The sequence below is a fragment of the Oncorhynchus masou genome, chromosome 23, assembly GCF_036934945.1.
Source record: "Oncorhynchus masou masou isolate Uvic2021 chromosome 23, UVic_Omas_1.1, whole genome shotgun sequence".
NCBI lineage: Eukaryota > Metazoa > Chordata > Actinopteri > Salmoniformes > Salmonidae > Oncorhynchus > Oncorhynchus masou.
In genome coordinates this window covers 26,489,303-26,503,540 of record NC_088234.1, presented here as the reverse complement: position 1 = coordinate 26,503,540, position 14,238 = coordinate 26,489,303, and the positions used below count along the sequence as shown (strand labels likewise).

Here is a 14,238-nt window from a genome sequence, read left to right as displayed (position 1 = left end):
CTGCGCCGTCGTGATTGCCTCTCCAACTCCATTCTCCTATAGCCCTCTTCGCACTGCTCCAGCGAATCCCAGGCGGGCTCCGGCACTCTCTCTGGGTCGACCGCCCACCTGTCTATTTCCTCCCATGTCGTATACTCCATACTTCTGCTGTCCATAACGTCCTCCCTTCGCTGCTCCTGCTGTCGCTGCCTGTTACCACGCCGCTCGGTCCGTGTGTGGTGGGTGATTCTGTAACAGCGTTCTTCGTTTGTCGAAAGAGAGTCAGACCGAAATGCAGCGTGGTGGTTACTCATGTTTTTTTAATGAATGAATCGCGGTACATGAAATAACTGATATAAATAAATAACAACAAAAACGGAATGTGAAACCTAATTACAGCCTATCTGGTGAAACTACACAGAGACAGGAACAATCACCCACGGAATACACAGTGAAACCCAGGCTACCTAAATACGGTTCCCCATCAGAGACAACAAGAATCACCTGACTCTGATTGAGAACCGCCTCAGGCAGCCAAACCTAAACTAAACACAATCCCAATGCCTACAAAAAACCCAATACGACAACACAATAACATAAACCCATGTCACACCCTGGCCTGACCAACTAATTAACTAAAACACAAAATACTAAGACCAAGGCGTGACACACACACGTTACACATATGTAAATTCTGTTGATTAGAAGACATGTACTGAAAAACCCAATGTATACACAACATTTTGAAATATCTTTAAATGATGTCTGAGCTCCAGGAAAACAAACACTCACTTAATAGGGCTGACTGACCTCTGACCTCTGTTTTGACTTCCTAGTGAGGCCAGATCACCCTTACTAGGAAGACAAAATACATAGCCCATAAAAAATGATCAAAAAACAACTAATTAAAAAGTTTATAATTTATCAATAATGTGTGATTCAGACCACGAAAAGGACAGAGGGAGAGACCTGTCTCTAGTCTATTTTACCATTACCTTATTGGAAACAAGTATTTCCTTATGGCGTTATCAAGAGAAAATTTGATTAGATTTATTCTAATTTGTTTGTTTTTGTCCTGCTTCAATAATACATCTCATTAAATTGGGTCTGCTCGATGGTTGGGATTTCTCCCTAAGGATTAGCCCTCTGACTCCCTGACCTGTAATGCCGCAGTGAGATCGTCAAGATGTTCGGGGAGTATGCGCCAATTTGAAGGGGGGTTTCAACTGTGTGTTGTTATTCTCTTATGTCTTAAGACATTTGCCTTAGAAGTCCGGATTTCCTGAATTACAAGTGTCCTAACTAAACTGTCTGGTCTGTCCTCTCTTGAGGTTATTGCGAGGTGACCACAGATAGTATCTAGATGCATGGAAGATAATTCGGCAAATGAACAGTGTGAACCTCAACACCCCCTCTACCCCCTCTATCCGGCTGAAAATGGTGGTCAGTATCCTTCACCACTTCTACCGTGGGACCTGAGTCTGAGCCAGCAACCTGTACACAGCAGTCGAAGCGTTCAACTGCCCTTTCTCTCATGTTTTTTTTCTCTCAGGAGTACACATGGATGCATGTGAAGTGAGCATGGAGAGAGATCCAGTCCAAATGTCTCTCATGCTGCTGGAGTACTGGCAGGAAAATGGACAAAGACATAATGACCACCGTAATGGAAATGTGAGAGACATTATCAAGGGCCATCCACTTTGAACATGTGCCATTAAAAGGACAAACTGAAACACTATCTGAAGAAAAACATGAAGAAACACCAGGAAGGATGAGTGCCGGGGACCGAGGGGGGTGGTCACCCGTGCCATGATTGATTTAGGCTGGTCCAAAATGGTTTATTTGGTGTATCTGGTTGATTGTGGAGATCTGCACACTGCATAATGTATAGTTATTTAGACTAAGAATCCATTGAAATACCAATCTGTCATTACCACAAGGGATGAGAAAAGTGAGGGTCTTAAATTAAAGTGATAGAACCAACGTGAAGCACTAAGGACTGTCATTCTAAATTTGGGTTGGATAATATTTCAATAATTATGATTTGAAAAGGCAAGGCTTTTAGAGTCAGAGCTGTGCCCTAAAAATGTGAGGAGAGACACTAGATTGTACCTTGGGCTAACCTTGCCCCAATCTCATTCTTAGCAAGGTTGGTGTGAAACTGTTATAACATGTATTCTCTTTATCTTCCCTGTGAAATGTTATTAACAAGGTGTAAGGAGATCTGTGCCTCTCTGGCTGATACGATTTCAGCAGCTATCTTGTTTTCTCCTCCTCCAGAGGATGGTGAAACAGTTAGATGCCAACTCTGGATGAGCTCCCATTTCCCCTTGAAGATATGGACGATGAGTAATGATTGACGGCTGTTGTTTTTTTTAACAATTTGAGATTAAGGTCATCTAAACCCTTAACCTGTTTACATTATGTGGAACACTGAGCTGATGAGCAAGTTAAACAACTGGGTTTTGTATTTTGACTAGGTTGATGTCCCAAAGACAGTTTGTCACGCTGATATAAATGATTCGGGAGACAGGAGCAGGAATGCGTAATCGTATTTCTTTATTACGTCTCAAATTACGGCGTGCCGTGTAGAGGCATGGGGACGAAGACCAAACTAACACTTAACAAAATATTGTATTTGCTGCTTTTATCCATGCATTTTCAGAAATTGACCACTCGTCTTGCTTATCAGAATTATTGAGGTTCCATTAGCGAATGATCAATGATTTGTCCTATCCTAAAGATTATTTAGAATACATGATTACAATAATATAAAGACAACGTATGTAAACATCCTGTCGCGATACGAAACCTTCAGCCCCGCCCCTTGGCCGGCAGCGGGGTGCTAGAGGTGGTTAGCGTCCGGTTCCCTGGATTGGACAGGGCACTATAGATACTTCAGGTTATCTCGGTATAACCAGGACCGCTCGCGTAGCCCTGCCTCTCTTTCTATATCGATACGTTGTCCGCGTTAGAGAGGTCTTTTGCCTTGTCACTCTCAACGGTCTAGCTCTAGCTGGGATGTGTGAACCCCACGTTTCTCCTCCAGACTCTTTGTGTCACCACTAATTGATCCTTGAGTTGTTATTAAGCACTAGTCCTACCAGTCTCTATATGATGTCCCTGTGGTTGAGTATTTCCCTTCTGTGATGTATCTAGTTTAGTGTGAAGACTTTTAGTCAACTTAGTCTCACTACTCTGCCCGTCGGCTATGTATCGATTGGAAAATAAAACTTAGATAGATCGATAAGACAATTAAATGAATCACTCCTGGACACACCTTCCTCCTTGTCTTTTAATGGTAACTCGTTCTGTCATAGAGCATTGATCCCCGTTTCCAGTGTCCTGGTAGCGGGGAGTGTCAGAGTTGTTATCTCCCGTGCCGTTAACTGTCTTTGAGAGAACCTTTTGCTCGAGACAAAATAAGACTACCATTTATTTTTGAAAACACTCTGTTTTTTGTCTTTTGCAATCAAACACACTTCAAAATACACAATTTGTTACTCGGTCACACACAGCGTTAATCAAAAACATGCAAATGCCTTAATGCTCTATAAAATGCCTGGTACAATGATAACACTTATCTCTACATTAAATGCTTATAATAGTTATTTAATTACCTTTGAGAGATGACGAGGAGACCCATGAAATCAGGAGCAGAGTTTCAATCGGTCAGAGTCCTTTTAAGAATTTAGATAGGTAGCGACTCTCCTCTACTGGCTGAGAGGTTGAATTGGAGTCGGTGCTTTACTAAATTGAGAGATTCAAGTTTGGACTGGATGAGAGAACCCGCTGGTGATTCCCTGCCCCACTGGAATATCGAAGAGTCTGTGCCACACAACTAGGGCGAGGTACTGAGCTCAACCGAGAGTTGCAGTTTCAAAGACTGGCTCTGGATATAATTTGCATCAGTCTACAAGCACCAAGGCCACAGGCGAGAGAACAGCTGTTCAATAGTTAAACGGTATATCGGAGAGACCCTTCTCAGAACCAACAAGTTAGAATCTTTAAGTAATTTGAGTCAGGTGGCAATTTACCCGAAGTCAAATGGTTGTCTAAATGAATTCAGAATTCAAGAAGTCAGTGCCAAAGTAATGGCAAATGTCTCCTTATATACCTATTGATTCTCTGCACACGATCCGCTGCTCTTCCCATTCCCCCAGAGCAGAGAGGGTGATGACAACCTCAAACAGTCACACTCCAAACTCCACTATGGCCAAGACCAAATGGAAGACATACAAGACCACTGATAATCTCCCTCGATCTGGGGCTCCACGCAAGATCTCACCCCGTGGGGTCAAAATGATCACAAGAACAGTGAGCAAAAATCCTAGAACCGCACGGGGGGACCTAGTGAATGACCTGCAGAGAGCTGGGACCAAAGTAACAAAGCCTACCATCAGTAACACACTACGCCGCCAGGGACTCAAATCCTGCAGTGCCAGGCGTGTCCCCCTGCTTAAGCCAGTACATGTCCAGGCCCGTCTGAAGTTTGCTAGAGAGCATTTGGATGGTCCAGAAGAAGATTGGGAGAATGTCATATGGTCAGATGAAACCAAAATATAACTTTTTGGTAAAAACTCAACTCGTCGTGTTTGGAGGACAAAGAATGCTGAGTTGCATCCAAAGAACACCATACCTACTGTGAAGCATGGGGGTGGAAATATCATGCTTTAGGGCTGTTTTTCTGCAAAGGGACCAGGATGACTGATCCATGTAAAGGAAAGAGTGAATGGGGCCATGTATCGTGAGATTTTGAGTGAAAACCTCCTTCCATCAGCAAGGGCATTGAAGATGAAACGTGGCTGGGTCTTTCAGCATGACAATGATCCCAAACACACCGCCCGGGCAACAAAGGAGTGGCTTCGTAAGAAGCATTTCAAGGTCCTGGAGTGGCCTAGACAGTCTCCAGATCTCAACCCCATAGAAACTCTTTGGAGGGAGTTGAAAGTTCGTGTTGCCCAGCAACAGCCCCAAAACATCACTTCTCTAGAGGAGATCTGCATGGAGGAATGGGCCAAAATACCAGCAACAGTGTGTGAAAACCTTGTGAAGACTTACAGAAAACGTTTGACCTCTGTCATTGCCAACAAAGGGTATATAACAAAGTATTGAGATAAACTTTTGTTATTGACCAAATACTTATTTTCCACCATAATTTGCAAATAAATTCATTAAAAAATCCTACAATATGATTTTCTGGATTTTTTTCCTCATTTTTGTGCCCCACTGTACATCACAGAATCTGTTTAGTGTTACATATTGAATAGAGCCTTTGGTTAAGGGTTAAGCAAGAACCCAGAGAGGTTAACGTTAGAGTTGCGGGACAAACTTGCCACATGCAGTTGGGCTGAAACATAAACCATGGCTTTCCTTAAAACATTTCTGACCACAGATTTTATGCATATAGGCAATTATGCATGTGAGAACATTTGGGAATACATGTTTAGGGTACTTCCTCTTTGCAAATTATACCCAAAATATTTATTTGGTCTTCGTCCCCATTTGTCAAACAACATAATCTACTCGATAAGGGTAACTGACCTTGTTAGCTATTGGTGGAACGGCTTAGTTTAACAAAACCAAAGTACTGATTGCACTTTCTCCTTGTCCATAGAGTGTATTTAAGGTAAGGAAACAAATGTATTGAAAATGAAATACAGAAATATCTACTTTACATAAGTATTTTCACCCTTAGGATTTTGGCTGTGCTTAGCTTCATTCAATTTATTCTTTATTGTGAAAAACTCCCCAGCCCTTAATGATTACAAGAATACCCATAACATGATGCAGCCACAACTATATTTGAAAATATAGAGTGGTACTGAGTAATGGGTTGTATTGAATTTGTCCCAAATAACACTTTGTATTCAGGAAAAAAAGTCATTTGTTTAGTCAAATGGTTTTTTTGCAGTATTATTTTAGGGTCTTATTGCACTCTGTCAACTTAGTATTGTGGAGTAACCACAATGTTGTTGATCCATCTTCAGTTTTCTATTATCACAGCCATTAAACTCTGCTTTAAAATCACCATTGACCTAATGGGGAAATCCCTGAGGGGTTTCCTTCCTCTCCGGCAACTGCATTAGGAAGGGCGACTGTATCTTTGTCGTGACTGGGTGTATTGATACACCATCCAAAGTTTAATTAATATCTTCACCATGCGCAAAGGAATATTCAATGTCTGCTTTTTAAATGTTTGGCCACCTACCAATAGGTGTGCTTCTTTGTGAGGCATTGGAAAACCTCCCTTGTCGTTGTGGTTGAATCTGTGTTTGAAATTCACTGCTCGACTGAAGGACCTTACAGATATTTGTATGTGTGAGGTACAGAGATGAGGTAGTCATGCACACAGAGTCCATGCAATGTATTATGTGACTTGTTAAGCACATTTAATTTTTTTACTAATTTAGGCTTGCCATAGCAAATATGTTGAACACTTATGTGATTTTCTGGATTTTTTCCCCTCATTTTGTCTGTCATAGTTGAAGTGTACATATGATGAAAATTACAGGCCTCTCATCTTTTTAAGTGGGAGAACTTGCACAATTGGTGGCTGACTAAATACTTTTTTGCACCACTGTATATATCTCGCAACATTTCCTCACCTGCAAAGTCAAATTCAGATTAATGTATATCTGTAGACACACATCCGCCACACCTTCACTGGTCACGATTGCAACACCCACCCGTAGTATGCGCTCCAGCAGGTGTATCTCACTGATCATCCCTAAAGCCAACACCTCATTTGGCCGCCTTTCCTTCCAGTTCTCTGCTGCCTGTGACTGGAACGAATTGCAAAACTCACTGAAGTTGGAGACTTTTATCTCCCTCACCAACTTTAAACATCTGCTATCGGTAAATAGCCCACCCAATTTCCCTACCTCATCCCCATCCCCTCTGTTTTGTTGTCTGTTCACATTGCTTTGCTTTATCTTCCAGGTCGCAGTTGTGAATGAGAACTTGTTCTCAAAAAGCCTACCTGGTTAAATAAAGGTGAAATATATTTTTTTTTAATTATCTCCACTGCCAACAAATAGCTAGTGAACAGTATGCTATTCTCATGCATAAGTTCAAGGTCCAGAGAGAGAAAAGTGCATAAAAAGGGAATTCCATTCCATTTACCCATTCCAGAATTCACCCCATGATACATTTATCAGTTATATTCCTCAATAATTAATGTTTATATATAATTCATTTGTAAGTCCAACAATTGAAAAATGGATAAAGAGGCTACACATAACTTTCCTAAGATATACTTTCTTATTTTAACTTTCCATTTATATTTCTTGAAATCAACTTCAATTGTTGATACATGCATGAACACCATCTGTAGTCCTCTCTTACCTGATAAAGCAACAGAATCCTTTAGGTGAAGACAGACCAAAATAACTGCTACTGAGTGCCTCTGACTGGATTGTCTGTCACGCCCTAGCACTCCGATTGGCTTATTTGTCTCAAAGACTTGAACTATGACTAGCCCTATCTGATTTGATGATATTTTGCCAGAGTCTGACCAGGCAATAAAGGAACGTTAGAAAAACAACCGCACCAGAAAATGTTGATGAGCAGGCAGCGCAAAAACAAAAACATATATATAAATAAGTTGGTAGCACTTGTCGCACACACAAAGCCATACACACCGTCTGCCAACTGCCCAGTACAGCTGAAACTGGGTTTCATCCATGAAGAGCACAGCTTTGGCTGAGACGGTTCCTGGCAGTTTGCGCAGAAATTCTTCGGTTGTGCAAACTCAGTTTCATCAGCTGTTCAGGTGGTTGGTCTCAGATGATCCCGCAGGTGAAAAAGCTGGATGTGGAGGTCCTGGGCTGCTGTGGTTACACGTGGTCTGCGGTTGTTAGGCCAGTTGGATGTACTGCCAAATTCTCTAAAATGATGTTGGAGGTGGCTTATGGTAGAGAAATGAACAATAGATTCTCTGGCAACAGCTCAGGTGGACATTCCTGCAGTCAGCATGCCAATTGCGCGCTCCATCAAAACTTGATACATCTGTGGCATTGTCTTGTGTGATAAAACTGCACATTTTAGAGTGGCCATTTATTGTCCCCAGCACAATGATCATGCTGTTTAATTAGTTTCTTGATATGCCACACCTGCCAGGTGGATGGCTTATCTTGGGAAAGGAGAAATTCTCACTAATAGGTATGTAAACAAATGTGTACACAACATTTGAGATAAATTAGCTTTTTGTGCATATGGAACATTCCTGAGATCTTATATTTCAGCTCATGAAACATGAGACCAGCACTTCACATGTTGGGTATATATTTTTGTTCAGCATACATTGAAAATTGTACACTGTCTCCTTAAAAATGTCAGGTTTGTAATGACATACAAGAGACCTGTCATGCATTCATTGCTATGATCATTGATCTCCTGAAGAAGCCATCCCGTTTCCTTTCTTTCTGTGCCCTGAAATGTTTGGATATACTTGTAAAGTTACAAGGTTGTTAGCTAGCTAGCCAATGATGTAACATGACTGAACAAAGTGTAAACAAATGGTCAATGACACTTGAGTAGTTTTTAGAACAGCCCACTACATGGTTTATGAATGTAAAATGCGGTCCTGGAGATTCGCTAGAGGGAGAAAAATGATCTGACCCATATTACCAGCGAAACATTGTTGACCTGGAATGGTGAGAAGCAGGCCGTTTCTGCTGTAGTCGTGGTGCAACCATGACGCCAACAAATCTGCACACCCTTGTTTCTGTAGGGCACTTGGACACAACCTTATCATTAAAACGAAACCTTATCATTAAAACTTTTGACCCCGTGGGCAGGTGTCCCTTGGGTTGGTGTCTTTCCGTCAAACACTTCTCCAAAACCAAAGTGGGCACAAAAAGACTGACATCACCAGTTTCACACACCTTTGAAAAAAATCCATATATGGCTTTTTTTGATTGAAAAGTGAATTCCTTTCTTTTTAAAGCAGAGGTACAGTACAAAGAATAAAACCACAACTGTAAGAAAAAATAACTATTTCATTGCAATTTATTGTACAATCTTTGGAATTTGGAGAGCGCAGCCTAGACAAAAGCTACATGTTGATTTGAGGCGATCTTTCTGTCACTAGATATGCTAGTAGGATGCCATTGCCATTTAGACTCTTAATCGCGTAGAGACATACTTTTTGTTCGTAGATGTTAAACTTTAGCAGGCTCAAGTGATGAATCATGTAACCTAGTCAGACAACGCTCCACCCATGCTAGTTATTTTGTAAATTGTGCCAGAAATAATGTAATTTCTCTGCTAGTTCTTCACTGGGCAGACGTGAGAGAGGATAGTGTTTATCATGTTCTTAATGATCGGAGGGTGCGGGTGGATATTGTCTGGGAGGTGGTGGGCAAGGGTCATCTCCCAGGCATCCACTAACTTGATATTCAGGCCCCTGAACATGGCCTTGATCACTCCGTCCAACTGAAGCGAAAACCAGTCACTGACGATGAGGCTCTCTTTTAGGCTTTGGGCCCGGAGGTTTGCCGAGCGCACCACTACCACAGTCCCCGGAGCCCGGTTCAGAAGCCGCACAACCGCTCTTCGAATGTGGTGGAGTCAACGAATGTAAACCTGCACAGGGAAGGTACAGAAATGGGCCCAAACACTGATGACTACAACAGTGGCTGAGCCCCCGGCCAGGCCAAAGCTGGGACCTAGAGTCGGAAAAACAGGCTCAAGGCCATCCGACTGTTAAATAGCTGTCCTGAACTTAGTCACTGTCACTAGCCGGCTACCACCCGTTTACTCAACCCTGAACCTTAGAGGCTGTTGCCATATGTACAGTACCAGTCAAAAGTTTGGACACACCTACTCATTCAAGGGTTTTCCTTTATTTTTTAAACTATTTTCTACATTGTAGAATAGTAGTGAACACATCAAAACTATGAAATAACACATGGAATCATGTAGTAACCAAAAAAGTGTTAAACAAATCTAAATATATTTTATATTTGAGATTGTTCAAAGTAGCCACCTTTTGCCTTGAGGATGGCTTTGCACACTCTTGGCATTCTCTCAGCCAGCGTAATGAGGTAGTCACCTGGAATGCATTTCAATTAACAGGTGTGCCTTGTTAAAAGTTAATTTGTGGAATTTCTTTCCTTCTTAATATGTTTGAGCCAATCTCTTTTGTTGTGACAAGATAGGGGTAGTATACATAATATAGCCCTATTTGGTAAAAGGCCAAGTTCATTTTATGGCAAGAACAGCTCAAATAAGCAATGAGAAACAACAGTCATTACTTTAAGACATGAACGTCAGTCAATCCGGAAAATGTGAAGAACTTTGAATGTTTCTTCAAGTGCAGTTGCAAAAACCATCGAGCGCTATTATGAAACTATCTCTCATGAGGACCATCACAGGGAAGGAAGACCCAGAGTTACCTAGCGTTAACTGCACCTCAGATTGCAGTCCAAGTAAATGCTTCACAGAGTTCAAGTAACAGAGACATCTCAACATCAACGGTTCAGATGAGACTGAGTGAATCAGGCCTTCATGGTCGAATTGCTGCAAATAAACTACTACTAAAGGACACCAATAATAAGAAGAGACTTGCCTGGGCCAAGAAACACGAGCGATTGACATTAGACCGGTGGAAATCTGTCCTTTGGTCTGATGTCTCCAAATTCAATATATTTGGATCCAACTGCCGTGTCTTTGTGAGACGCAGAGTAGGGGAACGGGTGATCTCTGCATGTGTGGTTCCCACCGTGAACCATGGAGGAGGAGGTGTGATGGTGTGGGGGTGCTTTGCTGATGATACTGTCAATGATTTATTAGAATTCAAGGCACACTTAACAAGCATGGCTACAACAGCATTCTGCAGCAATACGCCAGCCTTTCTGGTTTGCGCTTGACTATCATTTGTTTTTCAATAGGACAATGAACCAAAACACACCTCCAGGCTGTGTAAGGACTATTTGACTGAGAAGGAGAGCGATGGAGTGCTGCATCAGATGGAGGGTTAACAACTTTAGCTGTCGCTCCCTATTTGATTTCTAGAAAAACATTCCTTTGTCTGATCTTCTTACCGACAGACCTCTCCCCATCTTTCTAATTAATTCATACAGCCAGCAGGAAAAATCCCAGATTGTGCAGCAGTCTACAATACATGAGAAAAATCTCAGCACATGGGGAACTTGGGCTGTGGTTTATCAAGTGTGTGAGAGTTATCTGCGCCAATAATAAACCGTTTGAGTTAGACCGAACCTCTATAAGGCAATTGCAAACAACAACAAGAATTTAACTGGGATTTTCTTGAAAAAAATATAACGTGAGATTACACAAACCTCCATGTGAAAATAATATCGATTGCAACGAAATTAATAAACCTCAGAGATCAGAGTTGGGATCAATTCAATCAATTCGGGCGATAAACTGATATTCAGATGCAAATTAGATTTTTTTTTTCCCTATTGCTTTTAAATTATCAAAATTTGCCAAAAATATCTCAGAGTGGGCCGTTAAATATAGAGTTAATAATCATTTTAAGGATTACACACGGTGCCTTCAGAATGTATTCACAACCTTTACTTTCCCGACATGTTGTTGTGTTACAACATGGGATTCAGATTGATTTCATTGTCATTTTTTGTCAATGATCTACACAAAATACTTTGTAATATCAAAAGTGGAAGACAATTCTTTCTTTTTTTTATTCTGAAAAATGAGACTTATCTTAGATAAGAAATTCAACCCCCTGAGTCAATACATGTTAGAATCACCTTTGGCAGCGATTACAGCTGTGAGTATTTCTGGACACCTGGATTGTACAGTATTTTAATGTTTGGATTATTCCAAATCTGTCAAATTGGTTGTTTATCATCAGCCATTTTCAAGGCTTGCCATAGATTATTATTATTTTGTATTTTACCCCCTTTTTCTCTCTCCAACTTTCAAACTTGTCTCATTGCTGCAACTCCCCAATGGGCTCGGGAGGCGAAGGTCGAGTCATGCGTCCTCCAAAGCCCACCAAACTGCGCTTCTTAACACCTGCCCACTTAACCTGGAAGCCAGCTGCACTAATGTGTTGGAGGAAACGTTGTTCACCTGGTGACCGAGGTCAGCCTGCAGGCGCCTGGCCTGCCACAAGGAGTTGTTAGAGCATGATGAACCATGTAAAGCCCCCCCAGGCCAAACCCTCCCCTAACCCGGATGACGCTGGGCCAATTGTGCTCCGCCCTATGGGACTCCCGATCATGGCCGGTTGTGATACAGCCTGAGATCAAACCTGCGTCTTTAGTGACGCCTCTAGCACTGTGATGCAGTACATTAGACCACTGCACCACTTGGGAGATCCCCGGTTTTTCAAGTAGATTTAAGTCTAAACTGTCACTTGGCCAACATTCAGTGTTGTCTTGGTAAGCAACTACAGTGTATATTTGGCCTTGTGTTTTAGGTTATAGTCCTGCTGAAAGGTGAATTTGTCTCCCAGTGTCTGGTGGAAAGCAGACTGAACTAGGTTTTCCTCTAGGATTTTGCATGTGCTTAGCTCTTTTCCTTTTATCTTAAAAAAACTTCCTTGTCCGTGCTAATGACAAGCATAAACATAACATGATGCAACCACCACCATGCTTTAAAATAATGAAGAGTGGTACTCAGTGATGTGTGTTGGATTTGCCCCAAACATAAAGCTTTGTATTCAGGGCATTAAGGTTATTTCTTAACGACCCCACAAATGTTCCATATGCACAAAAATCTTATTTCTCCCTGTTAGTGAGCATTTCTCCATTGCCAAGATAATCCATCCACCTGACAGGTGTGGCATGTCAAGAAGCTCATTAAACAGCATGATCATTACACAGGTGCACCTTGTGCCGGGGCAATAAAAAGCCACTCTAAAATGTGCAATTTTGTCACACAACACAATGCCACAGATGTCTAAAGTTTTGAGAGAGCGTGCAATTGGCATACTGACTGCAGGAATGTCCACCAGAGCTTTTGCCAGAGAACTTTAATGTTAATTTCTCTACCATAAGCCGCCACGTTGTTTTAGGGAATTTGGCAGTATGTCCAAACAGCCTCACAACCGCAGACCACACCAGCCCAGGACCACCTCCACCTGTGGGATCGTCTGAGACCAGCCACCCGGACAGCTGATGAAACTGTGGGTTTGAACAACCAAATAAATGCTGCACAAAATGGGAAGCTCATCTGTGTGCTCGTCGTCCTAAACAGGATCTTGACCTGACTGTAGTTCAGTGGGAAAATGCTCACCTTCGATGACCACTGGCATGTTGGAGAAGTGTGCTCTTCATAGATGAATCACAGTTTCAAATGTACTGGGTAGATGGCAGACATGTATGGCATTGTGTGGTCGAGTGGTTTGCTGATGTTGACTTTGGGAACAGAGTGCTCCATGTTGGCGGCGGGGTTATGGTATGGGCAGGCATAAGCTACGGACAACAAACACAATTCCATTTTATCGATGGACATTTGAATGCACAGAGATACCGTGAGATACCTTGTGGCCCATTTTCGTGCCATTCATTTGCCGCCATCACCTCATGTTTCAGCATGGAAATGCACGGCCCCATGTCGCAAGGATCGGTACACAATTCCCGGAAGCTGAAAATATCCTGATTCTTCCATGGCCTGCATAGTCACCAGACATGTCCCCCATTGAGCAGGTTTGGGATGCTCTAGCTCGACGTGTACGACAGGAGATGTGTCGCGCTTCATGAGGCAAACGGTTGTCACACCAGATACTGACTGGTTTCCTGATCCTTTTTTTAAAGGTATTTGTGACCAACTGATGCATATTTGTATCCCCAGTCATGTGAAATCCATAGATTATGGCCTAATTTATTTATTTAACAAGACTGCAAACATTTAATCATATTTGATGATAACAAAATGAGATCAGTTCTTACCTGTTTTCTAGGAGATGCTGGTGGTTGAACAATGTGGGCAACAGTTCAAATACATGTTTGAAAAGAGGAAGTAGCCTCAACATTTGACAGGAAGACATGGGAGTTGGCTTGTCAGGGATGTGGGAGGCCTTTTGTAAATAAGATTTGCTCCACTTCTGCATCCTCTCACCTCCTTTTTTAAAAAGGTCAAAGTTAATCGAGGAAAGTCTGCTAGGAGAGGGACCGTAGATGGAAATTGCGCTTGCTTGAATTGAGACGGTCCTTCTCCACTCGTGGGCCATTAGGCAAATTATGTTTATAGGGGTGGATCCCAAAATAAATGTGTAAAGAGCTGGAGACAAATTAAGTTAGTTGTGCAATAGTTTTTATA

At 42.0% G+C, this 14,238-nt stretch overlaps 1 protein-coding gene across 1 annotated transcript in view; it reads right to left on the bottom strand.

The window, feature by feature from the left end:
• Positions 1 to 13,948, bottom strand: part of LOC135510639 (NXPE family member 3-like) — a 36,913-nt gene extending 22,965 nt beyond the window's left edge. Inside the window, exon 1 of the mRNA XM_064931718.1 lies at positions 13,869 to 13,948. The gene's annotated coding sequence lies outside the window, so the exon portion shown is untranslated. The remainder of the gene's footprint in view (positions 1 to 13,868) is intronic.
• Between the last annotated feature and the right edge of the window lie 290 nt (positions 13,949 to 14,238).